This window comes from Festucalex cinctus, chromosome 9 (assembly GCF_051991245.1).
Source record: "Festucalex cinctus isolate MCC-2025b chromosome 9, RoL_Fcin_1.0, whole genome shotgun sequence".
In the NCBI taxonomy this organism is placed as follows: Eukaryota; Metazoa; Chordata; class Actinopteri; order Syngnathiformes; family Syngnathidae; genus Festucalex; species Festucalex cinctus.
This window is the reverse complement of record NC_135419.1, coordinates 24,763,156-24,783,546: the sequence shown is the minus strand read 5'-3', so window position 1 is coordinate 24,783,546 and position 20,391 is coordinate 24,763,156.

Genomic DNA, 20,391 nt, shown 5'->3' with positions numbered 1-20,391 from the left:
TGCTCCTAAAGCAAGGTTAAACAATGTAGAAAATAAAATAAAAAGGAGAATACACATGCAAGAACAGAGTTAAATATATTATCTTTTCTCTATTTCATATAATGTATCTCGCGTTTACAAGCTTAGCAAGGCACTGTTTCACTTTAAAATGCGAAAGTGAGCTCATGAAAATTAATTAGTGAATTCATGAAGACCTTTGAATACAATACAACAAAAGGCATCCTCCATGTGTGTTATGGTGCTAGTGGGAACCAGCATGGCACCGCTGGTGTTGCTGGCATGTGTCAACAGGTCCTTCATGATTGTGGTGACTGCTCTCAGCCCGAGAGCAGCCAAGATCACTTCTTCAATTTCATCGCAGACCTCCTTGAATACTTGTGTTGTCCATATCTTGAAGACTACGATGAGGGACAACAAAATCCACCAGTTATGTTGAGATAAGAAAACATGATCAACTTTTATTAATAAATCTGTATACCACTCACAATATGCCAAATAATTTTTACATCAACTATAGTCTCACAGAAGATCAACAGGTCCTGAATGTTGTGGAACTTGAAGACCTCCAGGATTTCTTCTTGTTCTTACTCATCTATGTGTTCTTCTGACAGTCTTTTATATTGCTCAGTGGCCTCACCCTGTTCCTCCTCCCCCACGCACGGAACTATCGACAGGTCCACTCTGGCAGAGAAGAGTTTGTGATTGGCCTCAAACCACTGCATTTCTGCAGAGAGAGAGAGAGAGAGAGAGAGAGAGAGAGAGAGAGAGAGAGAGAGAGAGAGAGAGAGAGAGACTTTGAGTGAATCTACTTACAATAGTGAAGTCAGAGAAAGCATCCAAAAAGGCAAAAAAAAAAAAAAGCATTCTTGGAGAAAAAGGTATCAAATTTAATTTAATGCTGGTTTCTTCAACATGAAGATGCCACAGTCAACCCCATATGGTTGTCCTGGAAAACCCTATACAATGTCTAAAAGTTTTGTTGTTGTTTTTGTTTTTAAACAGTATTTAATGTTTCACCTATGCATACATTAGTATGCATTATAAATACTTCTTACTCTTACCTGTACTTGTAATTTGCCAGGATTCAGTGACTGGGAAAGGTTTCTAAAATTGATAAGACAATCGCATTAATGCTTAAAGGGATACTTCACTTATTTAGTCCATTTTATCAATAAAAAGTTAATATTTTGCCTATAATAAATTTGATACTTTCATTATTTTTCACGTACAATTACTAGCTTTAAAAACACATTTTGCAACTTGCTGTCGACTGAAAATGACATCACAAGGGCTCAGGTAACCAATCACAGCTCACCTGTTATCTAGGTTTGGTCATGTGACATTCACAAGCTGAGCTGTGACTGGTTACCTTAGCCCAGTGCTTCTCAATTAATTTCTGTCATGCCCCCCTGTACAGTTCGTCATATTTCCTCGTCTTAGCTTTCGGGCGACTTTTGTTTGTCTATTTATCTCCGTCTCTCTCTGCCTGTCTTCTCATCCCTGTTAAATATTTTTTCATGGTGTCACTTGAGGGTCTGCTACACTTCGTGCCTACACTTCATACTCATAATCTGTGCTGTGTGCAAAGTGCGAATGCTCAGTACAAACAAAACCCCTACACCACCTAGCGTATGCTCCCTGCGCATACTCTGCCAATGAGAGCGCCACTGCCCCCTAGTGTAGTGGAGGTGCAATTGCACTTTATTCTAAGACAGTTTAAAAAAAAAAAAAAGCATGTTCCCCGAGGTCAAACGCACCCCCCTTGACAAAGCCTCGCGCCCCCTGGGGGCGCCCACCCCACTATTTGAGACCACCCCACTATTTGAGAAGCAGGGGGCCCACCCCACTATTTGAGAAGCACTGCCTTAGCCCTTGTGATGTCATTTTCAGTTGACAGCAAGTTGCAAAATGTGTTTTTAAAGGTACTAATTGTACATGAAAAAAAAATGAAAATATCAAATTTGTTATCAGCAAAATATTAATGTTTGACTGCCAAAAATGACTAAATAAGTAAAGTATCCCTTTAATAGTCATTCAATTGATCAGTACAGGGTCATTTGGCAAGTGTTTCCAGGATAGGAGGTCAGCAAAATCTCTGTCTGCACACAGACTAACCTTTAAACTGTACACCACACCATGCGGGCAGAGAATGACTAATCGTAAGCACTTATCATGCAGTTAAATATGACCCTTATATTCAAAAGTATTACATTTAGAATTATAGAATGACAAATGACCGGTTTACCGCATAATGGTGAGAGCAAAATGTATGGTGTTGCTCTGAATGTTGCTACTGAATTATTGTATTGGTTTTTGTTTTTGTTTTGTTTTTTTAATACTTGATAACGACTGTTATGTAATTGCATTCTAAAGCGATGAAGAGCCACATGCAATGTGGAGACCGACGTGTGCTGTGAATTAAACATATTTTGTGTTTTCCAGTAACTCAAAATAAAACTTAAAAAAATTAAATGTGTCGGAACAAACTCCATCCTGCAGGCTAGTGTTGACTGGGCGTGCCCTGTGTGCACTCGGTGTTGGTTTAGGCAGCTGATTCAGGCGACAAGGCTGTTGGTGTAGGGATGCAGGCACATCCCATGATTCCCTCCTGAATGCATTCACTACCTTGGCTCAAGCCTTGCCCAATGCGTTGGAGCAGACTGAAGTAGGCCAGCAAGTGGAAGAGCTACGGGTGTACCAGATCGATTCTGAGCTTGTGGAGAAGGCTCAACACTTTGACGAGGGAACTACTTGAATCGATGTGGAATGGTGGCGCCCTATATTATCAAAAGTGATGCCTGCTGGGAAGGTGAGATTTCCCACTCTGGGGAAAATTGGTCTTTTTTTTTTTCAGGCCCTCTTGTGGAGGGCTCATTAAACATTATGGACCATATAGTGGAAAAGGACAGAGCAAGTTTAAATATTGAGACCTATGCGGCTTTAACCATTATCAAGGCCCATTTGAAGGCTTCGGGAAAAACTTCCCCTTATATTGACATCTGTGCCACAATGAGAAGAATGTGTCTCTCTTTTTCTCCAGGTATAAAACACATCTGGATCAAAAGAAAGAGAAAATGAATAAAGAAAGGGAGCTGAAACGTAGACAAATTGGCAATGTTCTCTCAAGTTGAAGGCAGCATTCATTCATGGTTACAGCCAGCCCAAAATTATCAGATCACAACTGACATGTGGGGTGTTTTTGGGGCACCTTCCTTCCTGGTATTCTGCCTCGTTCACACAGTCATACTATAATATTGAGAGAGAGTGTACTTGATGCCAAATCAACTCTACTGACTCAGTTGGGGTTAAACTGAACTTTACACATCTAGTGTAAGCTTCGACTTCCTCGCCTGCCGAGATGCAATAGTGCAGTGTCACATAACAGTGGCACCCCCAGGAAGATGCAACTAATACTTGGAAAATATGATATAAACTGTATCTGTTGATTACAGTCAATGTCTGAGTTAGGTGGAAGCTAATGTGGGCCAAGATTCCAGGAAATGAAACTGAATTAGGGTGACCAGATTTTCAAAATCAAAAAGCGTGATGCCACAATTTGTTAAGCTGTAAATTAAGTCTCAACAAATTCAATCGCTATAGTCATTCTTTATGAACGGGAGGGGTGACGCGGGGTAAGACGGTTGAACTCTGCAGAATCCTGTTTGTTTACTTTTCTGTTGTGTTTCAGTTTTGTTTGAATTGGGTTTTGTTTTATTTTGGTGAGAGTGTTGGTTGTCTGCTGTTCTTGTGTGTTTCCCTGTCTCGTTTATGTCTGAGTAGGTCCACCTGCGTGTCATCCCCCTTCCCAGTGTATGTTGCTAATTGGTTCCCTCTCCCTGCTGTGTTTCCCAGCTATGTATTGTTAGTGGCTTGTTAGTGTTTGTATTTAGGAAGTGGTGTTTGTTTCACATGTCGTGGGAGCATTACTTTACCTTTTCTTGTCTCTTCCAGTTAAGAGTGCTAAGATGACTTGTAGTTTTGCTACATCTGGTCAAGTTTTGCTACGTCTGGTCAAGTTTTGTTACATATGGTCAAGTTTTGTTGCGTCTAGTCAAGTTTATCTACGTCTGGTCAAGTTTCCTCACGTCTGGTCAAGTTTCCCTACGTCTGGTCTAGTTTCTCCACAAGTCTCCACTTCTCCTCAAGTCTCCACGTCTCCTCAGGTCTCCACATCCCCTCCAGTCTTCACGTCTCCTCCAGTCTCCACATCTACTCAAGTCTCCATGTCTCCTCAAGTCTCCTAGTCTTCTCCAGTCTCCTCGTCTACTCTAGTCTTCTCCACGTCAACCCAAGTCATGTCATTCTAAGTCATCTTCACGTCATGCCACGTCTGTCCACGTTCTGCCGGGTCGGTCCCGCCAAGTCTGTCCACTACTTGCCCATTCAGTCCAGTCAATAAAGTTATTCTCATACCTGCCTTTCTTCCCGCCTGATTTCTCTGCCTATGGGTCAATCCACACAACCCTACACCTCAGATCATAACACTTTTCAGTTGTGTTGTAAAATTAGCAAATGCTATCTTGGGGGACAGCTGAACAGCGCTTTTTGCTTGTTTCGCAAGCTATTGGAAGCTGGCTGTGTTGTTTACCTTGTCCTACATTGCAAAATTGGAAAAGAGAGGCTTGCGTTGGGTTTGACCAACAACCGTTGTATTAGGTTCGTAGGACATTTTCCACATGATTCTTACATACAGACGCAGTAAGTTCTAGTTCTGGTATGACAAAAACACGCTTGCTAGCAATTACATGCAGATGAGAATGACAACGCAAACGTGAATGTGAACACAATTATAAAGGAATTTCACAGTTAAATTCCCTTTTAATTGATTTATCGTATGAATCACTATGGCAACTATTTGACTAACATATCGTGCTCGGCATAAATGAATACACCCCAACAGGTTTGTAAGAACACCTTTAGTTTCCTGTAAGAATTAAGATTTTCTATGGGACACTACAAAATACTCCCACAAATGTGGGCCATTGATTGCAAACAAGATTTGTTCATTAGTACTCACAAAAAGTAGTTTTAAAATTAGATTTATTAAAGTTTGCACAAATAAGTAGACCCCAAGAAAAAGATTGACAACTTGCTAATTCCAGGCCTAGCAGACATGTTGTTAACCATAACAGTCATGGAGGTCATAGAAAATACTAGCAGTCGTTTTAGTTGTGGGATGAATTATTATTAATTTTTTTTGCATTAGTTAATTTCACTTTGTAATCTATGCATTCTATTACAACCTTACTGTCATGTTGCGAGTTAAGCGCATAGTCTCCAGAAAACATGTTGTCAAGATTTTGGAAACTGTTCTTATGATCATTGAAATATTGAATAAAATCTTTACATTTTTCAAAGTTGGTGTACTCATATATGCTCAGCACTGTACAGGTAAATATGGCCAAAAAAACGGATGCCTGATCAGACCTGCATAACAGCGGGACAAAACAATGAGGTTTAGGAAATCCGCTGAGACTTGGGACAAAAGGCGTCAAAACCCGGGACAGTCAGTTTGGGACACCAAATTCATATCATATCATATATATCATATAATCATATCATATATCATCATATTATAAGTTATGGCATTGTGGAACAAGTTTATTACACTTTGCATATGATTATTGCACCCAAATACAGTGTACAAAATAATGCATGCTATATTTCTTGCTTTCTAATTGAAACCCAAAAGCAACAGTGCAAGCATTTTCCTGTCCTCCTTGCAGTGACTTTTACTTCTTGTGTACTGGAGCTGAATGCATAAGCATTATATATGCTCCTTTGACAAGTGTCATTGTGTCCCACTTCTGAAGCAAATGAAAAACCCTCATATCACTATTTTTCTTGCAAACCCCAGGAGAAAAACTCAGCAAGAACAAAGCTTTACTATCCTAATTTACAGCTGAATCCCAGGTTGCTGACCCACAGCAGTTCAGCTCAAATGTGTAAACAACTCAGCACTTCCCCCTCCCTAATTCACTTGTAGAGTCGATGAAGGCAATAGACCCTGCTGTGTAACGCACACTCATATGCTCACAAACAGCTTCATTTCTCTCTGTGATCGTCCTTCTCCCCACCAATTCGTAAGACGCCCTCACGCCAACCATGTTTCTCACAGTTGGCCATTTTCTGCTATGTGCTTTACACTGAAAAAGACGCACACAATTATTACTTTCAACCACATTCTTAAGTCTATCATTTACACAGTTTTTATGCCAGATCTGTTCAAAACGTTGGCCTTCTGTGTCAAAATTGTTACTTTACCTCACATTTTAGTGGCTGTCGTAAGTCAGCTTGGCAGAAGTGTCGGGAAAGCAATCAGATGTATTTAAAGTGTACACCTGGTGTCCCATTGAGGTACTGATGGGGAATTGAAGCAAGATTGTAAAGTTTGAGAAACATTTAGTGTTCCCGTATTTGTGTCCAGTCTTGTATTTGCTGACAAAAAAATCATTTTAATACTTGTCACGATTGTTGGACCTTCCATCAGTCATGACTCTGGAGAGTTGTAAGTGACTCAGACTTGTCAAAAAATGCTGCGTTTTATTGGGGGAGACAGTGGAGCCAAAACGGCTTTCAACGATTTAATTCCACAGGTTCACTCCTTACAGGCAAGTATGGTTGTGAGCATTAGCTGCCATGGCGTCTCAACACATACATTCAGGTAGCTATTATAAGCCTGCTTTATTTAATGCAGCCAGTGTATCAAAAACGCGTTTGGATGTAGTTTTAATTATACAACATATGGTACTAAACTGCCACTGTCACAAGTTTATTATTTTCATTTTACTTTCTTTCCTCCCCTAACCTCCCACCCCAACCTGCTGTTTAAGCACTATGCCAATGCTGGCGTATCCCTTTGACATGAAGGCTCAGCTCTTCTGTTAGATTTCAATTTTAATTTCAATAATCTACTGTTGAGCATAGTCTTCAAACACATGCGTGGCTATACTAAGAGAATGAAAAACAAACAAACATTTTTTGAATTGATCAAAGAGGTGCTGTGAGCAATTATGCTGCATTCGAGGAAGGTGGGAAGCCGGATTTATCTGACTGTAATAAAATGTGACACACAAACTCAGCCATGGCTCACATAATATTAAAGCTGATTATGGCTCAGGTCACTATTTAAAAATGTGAAATATGTAGCAAGCCTTGTATGTGGTTCACGGGTTTAGTGGTTTTCTATAGTCTGGAAGTGCCATGAAGGCAACGGGGGACTTTTTGTAAGCAATGCAGCGGCTATCTACAATTTCTCCTGCTTTGTTTTCGCCATCCATGTTTCTCTCATGCTTCCTTTTTCTGTGTTGCTGTTGCCACGTCTACTGTCACTGGCCACACGTGTGTCTCATTCATTTAGGCATGTACCTAAAAGGAGCGAGGGAACACGCGAGGAACCCATGAAAAATGAAAATGTAAAGAATCGATACTAGCGCGTTGGTATTGATACTACAGCAAATACTCACTTTATCAAAGATATTGGTACTTGATTGATCTGCACAGCCCTACTGGACACCCAGTTGTGACAACTATCATAAAGGTAAATTGCATTTGTTTTGAAATGTTTCTATACCAATCCATCAAAATACAGTATGTTTTAAGTCAGTGCTTCTCAATTATTTTTCTGTCATGCCCCCCCCAAGGTAAAAAAGAAAACAGCCCCCCCCCCGCGATAGTAGTATAGTATCATTTGTCTATAAAATTGTTATGAGCACACCTCTGCATAACACTGTATCCGTATTAACATATAAGAGAATAAAAAAAAAAGAAAGAAATATGGACCAACTTACAACAAAGAATATCTTTATTAACTGTAACAGAAAAGATTTAAAGTGCATCTGAAATTCAAAAATAAAATTAAATCCTTAATTAAGCTATAAACATTTTTTGACTGACAATGTCAAACCATATGATACGGAAAAATAAAATTACATAAAACAAATAAATAATAATACATTCAAACTAATCACCAACATTAACTCAGGAGCACAATATTTTAAAAAAACTTTAGCCTGCAAAGCAAAAATATATAAAATAATTTGTGCTGATTTATTTTATTTTTTTTGCTGTTTGCAAAGCGCGCATGGTCAGTGCAAACAAAAACCCCACACCGCCGAGCGAATGCTCCCTGCGCAATAATGAGAGCGCCACTGCCCCCTAATGTAGTGGAGGTGCAATTGCACTTTATTCTAGGACAGTTGGACCCTCGCGCCCCCCTGGGGGGGTCCGCCCCACTATTTGAGAAGCACTGGTTTAAGTGAAGCTGGTTAATGGCGCAAAAAAAAAAGTAATGTAGACACACACACCCTTTTTTTTTTTTTAATTGCTAGACCTCAAAACATAGACTGATTCATTGATTCTTTTATTAACTTAATTTCACACATGATATAAAAAAAAATGGTTGCATTTTATCCCTGAAATTCAACACCGTTGTAAGTAAATTTTTCATCTACTAGAGCATGTGGGACCAACAAATTTTCTATTCCTTTTTTAAATGAGTTGTTAGCCCCAGTTTGCTGTGAGTCATGGCTCGCTAGTATTGATACTTGATGCAGGTATAGTATCAAAGTCAAAATGTTATCATGACATGACAACACTACACAGTTGCGGGTGCAGCATCATTTCAAGTGAACCCCTCGAGACTAGAGGCTGGATCATCCTAAACGGCAACCTTACAATGGAAGCACTCACCTTCTTACCTCGGACAACGTGTCTCTTGTTGTACACTATCTGCAGTACCAAGAGTGCTTGAAAAACATGATTTAAAAAAAACCCCATTATTATTATTATTTATATTCATTCAGCAGGTAATGCTCTACTTGGGTTGACGTGAGATACATTCCAAAGCTGAAGAAATAACCTTGCAGTATACACATTTGTGTTCATGACACATTATAAAAACTCATTGACGACCAGCCATTTTCACAGAAGCCATCCCCTTCAGAATTGTGAGTAAATGAGCTTCCCCCCCCCCAACATGGCCCTGGTTGATCTGTTTTGCTCTGCTGCCACCTGCTGGCCGTTTTTTGTAACAACTACCTTTTCTTTAACCATTCTTTGTAGTTGAGAGGCTGCATAAACGCCTTCTGTATGCTCTAGCAGTCTAGCATAAAAAGACGTATAAATACGTCTTTGGGAGACTTAAAACATTTAAAATAGAACATATTCATAAGTTTTGGGGAACAAATGAGTTAAGTTACACATTATTATTATTATTATTATTATTATTATTATTATTATTATTATTATTATTATTATTAAAATTCCTGTCTTGTTTGTTGCACTGACTGGAGTAAATTCTCTTTAAGTCATTCATTCTGACAGGTTTTTATGTTTTTTTATATTGTTTTTTAACTCATTCACTCCCAGTGACAAGTATACTTGTCAATTATATTTTTTCAGAGTGGGGATAGATGGGAAGAATCTGATTATGCTCCACTGTAAATGTCAAACTTGGAAACAAATTTACTGATGCCTAGCCACCGGTAGATGACATCGTTGCCCCATTTTATACGAAATAAACACAGTTTCAGAGTCCTTGGGAGAAATGGCTGTATTTTGGCAAACCTACATTTTTCTACTGTCAATTATAAAAGAACGGGACGGGGCAAAAAGTATTCTATTCTATTCTGTCATTTGGTAGATTTGGCTTATATATAATTATTGAACATAATATCGCGTGGGTATTGAAAATTTTGAAATTTTCTAAAATGGCTGGTAGTGAAGCTAGCACTAGCCAAGACGTGGCCAAGTTCGGTCTTCTGTCCAGTAGGGATGTAACGAAATCCAAATATCACGATACGATATTATCATAATATGAATCTCACAATACGATAATTATCACGATATTGTTGGGAGGTTGGCGATATTTACAAAAGGTCACAATATTGTAAAAAAAAAAAAATGAGCCCATACTAAAAAAACACAATATTGTGCTTTTGTACAAAACAGCAATACATATAAACTACCTCCATTCTCTAAAAACACTTAATATTAGGCCCTTAATCGCTAATGCAAGCCCACATTAAGTTCCTCTATATATTGACTTGCTTCAAAGCATTTTACAATCCCCTTCATCTGACAATTAGTGTATTTTAAACATAGAAGGGCAAAAACATACCTAATGAAAATTAAACTGCACTACAAAAACTAGCCACCAGAGAGTGCTATAACTGCCCAGATGGAAATCATCCCGACTTTTATTTAACAGATGTGTAGCTTTTAAATATCGTGAACATGACAACGACGATATTGTGGCGGTTTTAATATCACAATATCACGATATTGCCGGTATTGTTACATCCCTACTATCCAGCCTGTTTCCCATGTCTCCATCCTTCAGTGCAGCTGAATCTAATGATCAGCTAATCAGCAAGCTTTGCAGAGGCCTGATGATCCTGTTCATGAATCAGGTGTGTTAGTGGAAAGAAACATGGAAAACAGGCTGGATAGGAGCTCTCACGGACCGAACTTGGCCACCCCTGCGTCAGTATTGTGGTTAACATTGCATTTATAGAAGGAGATTATACAGTATCATTCATCAATCTGCATCGATTTCTACCTTAAATAAAGTAAACCTTATGAGGCAATCCCTGGATGCAAATATTTTACATACAATCAACTTATCCAAGTTTTCAGTGATAGATAATTCCAACAAAAATGTCTGTGTGGGGAACGTTTTACTAAGACACGAAATCAAAGGAGCATTTTTTTTTTAACACACCATAAATACAGATACAGTATGCCTCGTCACGTTCATCCCTCCCTTTGCTGTACCCACACGCATGTTGCTCCAGACTCATCCTCGCTTCAACCTTTGGTTACTTGGGACACAACTATTTTACAAAAGTAACTTTCCTGCTTTGACACTTATTTCTAGTCGTTCTCTTTGTGCAAAATTGACAAATCGATTAATGGTATGAGAGACTGTATGGAACTGTAAAGTTTTGTGTGAGTAAACACTGCACAAAGCAACTACAAGAGTGGACATTTACAATGAAGATAGGCAACATAATCAAAACAAATTAAGAAAGTGAGAGGTGGAATACAAAGTGCACAAAGCAAGGAGGTAGTACGGATTACTAATTTTGCATTATTTGCCGCGAATCACCCCCCCCCAAACACACACACACACACACACACACACACACACACACACACACACACACACACACACCAAGGTGAAATGGATTTGGATGTGGTTGTCCATTGATTTCATAGGGTGTTTTTTTTTTTTTTTTTTTCTAAATGGTTTGTAGTTACAACAAAAAACTCATGAGAACAGCCCATTACTGACAAAATAAACAAATTCATCAAGTATGGAAGAAAAATGCTCTGCTCTGCTAATTATATTCAAGAGACAGACTAATTGATTAAATTTAGATATAAAACCACCTTATCGAATTTCTTTCCCATTAGTATGAAAACAAAAGTGAAACGTTGGTATTCAAAAATATACACACACAAACTATTTTACCTCCTGAAGTCTCTACTGTTAACCTTGTATTTGCCTTTTAAATAAAAAAATAAAAAATAAAATACTATGCATATCTAACGCATGCAGCCCAAATTCTTATATGTAATCCGATATTCTTACATCCCATCAGTGACTATGCTGAAATAAATATGTCATATTGATTCTATATAAATTATGTAACTCAAATCTCTCTGAGGCTGATCGGATATTTCCTGTCATTGTACCACTGGCATGCAATACACATAGAATAGAAAAGAAAGTAACCTGTCAAAATGTACTTGAGTGCCTTTAAATGCACAGGTGGGTCGAACATGACCTGGAGAGGTCATTTTCTTGTGTTTCAAATTTTAACTTACCATCCATCAATTTTCCACTGTATATCCAAGGTCAGGTCACTTTAGCAGGGAAGCCCAGACTTCCCCTCTCCCAGGCCACTTAATCCAGCTCGTCCGGGGGGGGGGGTTCGCAGGCGTTCACAGGCCAGACGAGAGACATAACCTCTCCAGCATGTTCTGGGTGAATGTCACATCTGTGCTTGTGGTAATATAATATGGCAAATATAGTCATTTCACAAATAGCGCTAACTTTTTAACCGCGAACCGAATCCTTGCACTGCAAAGCGGGTACAACCATGCAGTCATCAGACTGTTCTATGGACTCCTCAGCAGCGAGTAGTTAAAGACGCGTTGCTGTGTATAAGGGGGTCTTGTGAACCGCCGGAGAATTGGGTGGTGCTACTGGGATGCTGCCCTCCGATGACGAAGTACCTCAGAAAAGTACTCCATTGAAGTTACTTGTGTCATGACTCGAGTCATGCAGGAGTAATGTTTGGGTCTGGTCTCAAGTCTGGGGTCACGCCTGGGTTAAGTTTGAGTAGCGTTCATGACCGTGAGCCAGAGTTCACGACCCGTTACATGTTGCATCCAGTTTCAACTAGTTCTAGGCTATATGATGTCTAGGATCTTTTATGCTATGAGGTTTGTTGAGGTCAGGAAATAGCTGTAATTACGGAGTCAAGTCAAGCAGAGAATTTCATGTCAGTACTAGTGCTCACATGTCTAGCCACAACCAATGAGATTGATTGACTGTCTATTTAAGGGTCTGAGAATTGTGTGTTTTACTGGATCATTGCTCAACTGTTCCTGTGTACAGCTCTCTTAGGTTCTGCGTCTCAATGTGAATAAATAGATAAAATCATATTTGTGTCTGCGTTTTGGGATCCAACCCTCCAGCACACAACCGAATAATCCGGCCACGTGGATCCCACAGATTTAAATAAGACGCGTCATTGTCAAGGATGACACTGCAGATTTGGAGGAACTCACCGCTCGGGCCAGTCGTCTGGTCAGCCGTTCGAGGGAGCGTTGTGAGGCACGTCGCATGGAGCGTCCCTGGTATCCCCGAGACCATCCCAGCGGATCATGGTGGTGGACCAGCGCAGGAGACATCGATGACAGCTATGACATCGGCCATTGAGCTGGGAAGGAGCTACTGGAAATCGAGCTACTGGAGAGGAGCCCATGCAGATGGGCGGCACCCTCAGTCAGGCCGAGCGAAGGAGACGCGGTCAGATTGGGGCTTGCTTCCATTGCGGTCAACTCGGCCATCGAGTCTCATCCTCACGGAGAGGGAGCCGTGAAGAGCCGCCGTTCTAAGTTTCCTCGTTGTGTTGTCTATCCCACACCAGTCCCAAGGCCTTCTCTTCTCCACGTCTTCTCTCTGGTCCGGCGGCGCTTAGCCAGCGGACGACGGCGTTCGACCAGCGGCCTCCGGCGGCGCTCATCCAGCGGCGCTCCAATAAATAGATACAATCTTTTTTGTGTCTCTGTTTTAGGATCCAACCCTCCAGTACAAATAGCTTGTGTACAACTAGATGTCCATCAGAGATGGAAGTAACCAAGTACAAATACTTGGTTACTTTACTTTGAGTAGTTTTTATCAGTACTTTGTACTTTGCTGAGTATTTATTTTTTTAGGCTACTTTTTACTTTTATCCGTTGCATTTTAACATGAGTATCTGTACTTTTGACTTGATAAATTTTCGAAACAAGGTTGTTACTTTTTTGTGTGTGTAATGCACGAAAAACTATGTATTCAGACCAGAAAAGTCGTTAGTCCGCTTGTTTGGTCCTGACCAAAAGCGGACTTTATTTATTTTTTTTAATTTGGTGTGGTTTGTATTCACACTGTGCTTTTTGCAAGTGGATTATATTGCATAATCACGTCGACCCATGTGACAATCTGTGCTCCCATTGGATAAAAATGACGAGTGCTGAACACATAACGAAACCCGGAAATAGCGTGGGAAACGAACTTCGGTCCGTTTAAAGCGGACCAAACAGTGCAGGTCTGAATACACCCTTAATTCTTTGACCGCCAAAAACGTTTAATGACGTATTCTAAAATCCTAATGAATGCCGCCATAAACGTTAATTTACGTTTATTACGGGGGGTGGTTTCCCTCTCACTGGGCAGCGCAACATCTTGTGCAGCGCTGCCTTGTCACGAAACAAAAACCATTAGTGTCAAAGTCACTGTTGTGCAAAAACATTTTTTCACAAAAAGCTTCTTTTCTCTTTATATTTTTGTCTTCGCTTATGTCACTCAAATGACCTAATTTCAAATGGTGATTACTAAAGAACGGAATAAGGTAGAGACATCCTTTATTTTTCTCACGAAAGAAGGGAATCCAATCTTTCATATGGTATCCACCGTGTTTATGTAGTCATGCCTTGGATAATGTATGGCAAAGAGTTAAATACTTGACCTGGAAGAAAGAGCAGCGTCAGCTAATGTCTTCCAAATTGAGGAGAAACATCTGGTAAAAAAAATACTTTTTACTTCTACTTGTCAGCATGTACACACATGCACACACGTACACACAAAAAAAAAGAGAGTGGAATGATGATGACATGTTGAATCGAAAACCCTGCCAAATGAACAATACTGAGCTCTCAAAAAAAAAGAAAAAAAAAAAGAACACAAGGGTATTGTGCCTTCAATGTTTCCTGGTGAGATCAACGACCAACTCAATGACACATTATAAGGTTAAGCAGCTTGATTACAGAGAGCGAGACTACAGTAGATTGATCTTACCAAGGATTTCAGTCCATCACTCATGTTGCCTGCTTCTTATGGTGGTATACGGCTCTCTCAGACATGTGCACCACACCGTGAACCTCAGCACTTTTCAGATTGGCCGCCCCCTTGACTTGACTATACATCACCTCACGCTAGGAATATCCTCACGAGTTATAGAGCTGACACACACGTGGGCAGGTGCACACGCATGCAGGCACTCAAACACGCATAGCATCATAGCCGCTATCTATCAAACAAGCAAACTCATATCTAAATTCCATAGCTACAGCCAACTGACGTATGGGGCGGCAAGCATGTGTCTCACAATTTATCATCTCTAGTGGACAGTGTTTTCTAGGATGCTAGGATAGTAACTAGCTAGATAGCTAGTAATCTACAATACATTACCTACACTGTTTACATCAAACCTCTCAGGCACATACGAGCGCGCACGTACATGACTATCAAGCACATTCCACACAGATTGCCATGGGATGTGGGAGTTATTAGAGTGAAGTAGCTCAGGAGGGGCTTGAGTGTGAACGTGATGAAAGGCTGAGCTGAGGTTCAGATGCTGTAGGTTGTGTTTTATCCTTCGAGAGCTGTGTCATTGAACCACCGTATTTAAAGCATTAAGCTTTTATGGGCCGCCACTGCATTGTGGGACACACATAATTCGAAGTCAGCTGCCTCCATGCAACAGTGGCGGATTGTGCCTTGTCAACAAAATTTAAGACACTTGAATGACTGACTTGCTCAACTCACGTCCATTATATAGGGATGTAACGATATCCAAACATCACGATACGATATTATCACCATATGAAGGTCACAATACAATAATTATCACGATATTGTGGGGGCGTTGGCAATATTTAAAAAAGATCACAATATTGTAAAAAAGGGAGCTCTTACTAAAAAAGTATGCAAAAGCACAGTATTGTGCTCTTGTACATAACACCAATGCATATAAACCACCTACAATCAATAATAACAATATTGAGGCACTTACTAGCTAATTCAAGCACACATTGATCGCTTCACAAGCAAATTAGGTTCCACTTCATCTGACAATTAGCACAGATTTTAAACATAGAAGGCCAAAACATCCCTAATGAAAATTAAAAAGCACTAATAAACTAGCCACTAGAGGGTGCTAGAACTGCACAAATGGAAATCAACCTGACTTTTTTAACAGATGTGTTCCTTTCATATATTGTGAACATGACAACAACGATATTGTGGCAGTTTGCCCTTAACGTGACATCCCTACGTCCATATGGAGGAAAAAACTGCCAAAATTAAAAATAAATAAATGAATAATAATGAATATAAAATAATGAAATAATAATAATGAAAATAAAAATGGACATTAAAAAATTAAAAACAAAAAATAAATACAAATGGGGGCGACACCGTGGATGACTGGTTAGCACGTCCGCATCCCAGTTCTGAAGACTCAGGTTTGAGTCCAGGCTCCGGCCTTCATGGTTGGAGTTTGCATGTTCTCCCCGTGCCTGCGTGGGTCTTCTCCGGGTACTCCGGTCTCCTCCCACATTCCAAAGACATGCGTGGCAGGTTAATTGGGCGCTCCGAATTGTCCCTAGATGTGCTTGTGAGTGTGGATGGTTGTTCGTCTCTTTGTGCCCTGCGATTAGCTGGCAACCAGTCCAAGGTGTACCCCGCCTACTGCCCGAAGCCCGCTGGGATAGGCTCCAGCACCCCCGCGACCCTTGTAAGGAATAAGCGGTCAAGAAAATGGATGGATGGAAATACAAATGGAAATAAAAACAACTTGCATTTGTTCTTATTTTCACGATTGATTGATTTATTTTGATTGATTGATTTTTAATATTGGTACTTTTGGTCCTCCATTCTTTTTAAATGGTGGGATGTGGTGGACCGTATGAAAGGAGGCAAGCATTGTAATATTGTTTCCTGGCTTGTTTTGTCACGGTCTGTTGTTGTTGTTCCTGGCGACCAATAATCATCAAAATTCCATCCATCCATTTTCTTATCCGCTTACAAAGGTCAACAAACAAAGGTCGCGGGAGTGCTGGAGCCTAACCCAGCCGACTTCGGGCAGTAGGCGGGCTACACCCTGAACTGGTTGCCAGCCAATCGCAGTCATCAAAATTCATTATGCACTAGGGGTGGGACAAAAAAACGATTCGACCGAACCATCGGTCGTCAAGGGGAGCTAAATGGCCGTATCGGTAGCAGACTTGTCAACCGATACAAAATCCGCCGGGAATCCTTAGATACATTGCTTGTAAAGCTGTGGACCGGATATCGCGTTGCTGTAAATCGGTTGCGAGTGAGGCTTTATGGTTTTCATAACAATAGCAAGAGTTCTGCACCGTGCTCTACTTGTTTTGTTTACATTTCAGTAGCAGCACTATTCAAGCTACTTCCGTGTTTACAGAGAGCTAGCAAAGTAGCGCTCAGAGACGCTTCATTCCCCGGATGTTGTAAACTTAATGCAAAGACGTTACGCACCTTTTTTGGGGGGGGAGCCTACCGTCAACGCCGTGCTCGCGACACGGCACGCGCGCAGTCGCGCACAACAAGTGACAACATGCAAATGGAGACAGTTAGCAGAAGCCGGTGCCGTACATCTCGGTATTTCCCATGGCTATCAGTCCTCTCGGTGCACTTGTATGTCCCGGGCCGGCGTTGGTACTTCGCGCGAGCCAAAAAGAATAACTCCCGTGACGATCCAATGCATGGATTCAAACGACACAGGTATGTCCCACAGCCAACACACCAGCTAAGCTAAAAGCACACTGCAAGTATCTGATTTCTCAGTTTGTGGCTCCCTGTCAACGTATTCAACTAGCATGAGCATCAGATAGGAGAACTGAGACGTGCCCGCAATTACGTCATCAAACTCAAAATGAACGACAGCCCAAAAAACAAAACAAACAGTAGTGATTCCGTGGTCATCATCGTGTCTCAGATTAAAAAAAACAAAAAAAGATGTCATACATTAACCAAAAATGAATGTGATGGCAAAGAAAAACAAAAATTGTTAAAAACAAAAATTGTTAATAAAAAGGGAAATGCACTTTTGGAAATATTTTTGGATATATTAAGTTGTTAAAATGTGTTTGATAGATTTATTGTTCCATAAGGTGGCTTCATATTTCTTTTGGCTGGACGGTAGGTTTATTTCATGTCTTAAATTTATGTTTCTGAAATACTTCACAATGTGGACATATTCTGTTTAATTGTGTTGGTGTCTTTTTAAAGGTTAAATATTTACATTTCAAATTGAATTATCAGCCTTTTGTATTCCTGATCCTGATTTTGAATAAAAAAACAAAAAAAAAAAAAACAATTATAACTGTCAATAACAACTAATAAATATTTAAACTGATACATTTTTCAGTCATATCGCCCAGCCCTTTGTTCCGGTCCATTTAAATAATTGATTCAATATATAAAAATATAGAAGACATTGTTGTTGTTCTTTTTTTACTGTAAAAATTTGTGGTGTTTTAAGATTAATGTTTACAAGCAACAAATGTCACTATAAGTTTTGAATATTGAAATTAATCGTATCGAATCGAAAATTGTATCGTCCCCAAACTTAACCGAACCGTATCGAACCGTTCTGCTCTGAAAGATAATCGTTTTTCAATCGAATCGCAACTTGTGTATCGAGATACATATCGAATCGGCCTCATGTCAGAGATTCCCACCGCTATTATGCACAGTCCTTACTCTTTTCCACTTCGACCTGTGAAAGCATAAAATCAGCACATTATTTGGGAGTTTATTGACATAATGTGAGCTCCTATGAGGAAAAAAACACTCTCGCCTGCACCAAATCGAAAATATGGAGCTGTTCATTTTGTTTGTTTTACAGGTTGAAATCCCTTGCAAGTGGTCTCTTCTGAATTTTAATTGAAGATCTCTGCTTTGTCTCGCTCCAGTGATTCCCAACCAGGGTGCAACGACACCCGTGCGCCATGAGAGAACAACAAGGGTGCCGTGGGAATAACCCCAATTTCACTTCATCAGACAGATTATTTATTAATTACAGATATATTGTTCGTTGCGTTACCTTTGCAAGTGGTGTACAGTGAAAAGAAGAACAATTCTGCGTAAGTAACTGTGAGTAAATTGAGACAAGGTCATCATTTTATTAGTATTTTTGTTGTTTCGCATGCCGAGGCTTTTCTCATGTAACATGGGTTTCTTGTCTCACTAAAGGTTGGGAAACTGCTGCAGCCTCTTAAAATGTCCTTTGGATAGTAACATCAAAAGGTCCCTCAGTGTCATTATGTCATTACAACCTCACCTTTCACTAGGGAAAAAAAAAAAACAGGAAGCTTCTTTTCAGAGGCACCTTGAGACGTTTTGTGAACTACGCATATATTGTTTTTGTTGCTGTAGCAGTAGTTATTTATTAATTATGTGCACAATGTTAATGAAATGGCACTAAATGAAAATGACAAACAATTTGTGATCACGCTTTTGTTCTTATCAAATCATTAACACAACGGAACACTCAGATATTACCAAGTAAGACTAGGTTCAAACTCAGAGCTCTTTGGAAAGCAAACAGCAGTTCAGATTACGGAATGGCTCAGACAGACTCCTTTCCTACGATTATGTCCTTAATAGCAATTAACAGAGCTTTAGCTGAGTGCCACAGGGAACGCATTTCTCTCATGGTATTGGGTTCAATAAAAATATTAAAGCGTGGTACCAAAGGTTGATTACTTTGGATGTGAAAAACAGAGATGACGACAGCCATTCAAAATACAGAACGATTATTGGTGATTTATATCAACCGACAATGGTAACATGCTAAGAAGCTTTCTCCCAAGACTAAACTCAAGAGAAGAAAGTACGAGACCTCAAAGATGCTTGGTCACAGATCAATGTGGCAGCCTTCTTATAATTCAAGACTCCCCCTTAATGTTGGCTATGAAATCAATATTTGATGGATGGGACAGATTTATTCCGCTGCTGGTACTCAACCTGCCATGCTGGCCAATGTAGGGGGCCTGAAAGATTTTAAGGGAACTCCAAGGCTTTGAGAACTTGGTGATCACGAGAGAATTGGGGAAAATATAATTCGAAAGTCTGTCCATGGTACTCTACTAGCTCAAAAAGCTAATGCAGCCATCTGGCAGCAATGCAGCCTTTCTATCCTACGGTCATATACAGTTGTGATCAAAAGTTTACATACACTTATAAAGAACCTCTCCAGTTATTTCTACAACTCTATTTTTTCTCTGAAAGAATGATTGGAACATGTACTTCATTGTCACAAAAAAAACCATCCACAAAGTTTGGTTCTTTTATGACATTGTTATTAGTTAACAGAAAAAGTAACCGAATCTGCTTGGTCAAAAATATACAAGTCCATGGAAGCAAGCCAACAAATTTAACTTAACTGCACCAATTCTTTCAAGAGAAGTGGTCAAAGATTCAACCAGAAGCTTGTGGATGACTACCAAAAGCGCTTAATTCCGTGGTGTCCACACTACAGGCCGGGGGCCATTTGTGGCCCGCGACATGTGCTAAAAATGGCATTTGACTCAGTTCAAATAAAATAAACAAAAACAAAAATGTTTGGAGATGGTCAACATAAGAAGGGAGGGTATCGAAAAACAGGTGCCATTAAAGGTTATTGTAGTTAACTAAAACTAATGAAAATACTAAAACAAAAATTCAAAAAACTATATTGTTACCAAAATAAAATATAAACGAAAATGCAAAAATTTATTAGAAATGAGAATGCAAAAATTGAGAAACAGGCCACGCCCATTGGACTAAGATGAACTCATTCACTCCCAGCCATTTTCACAGAAGCAATC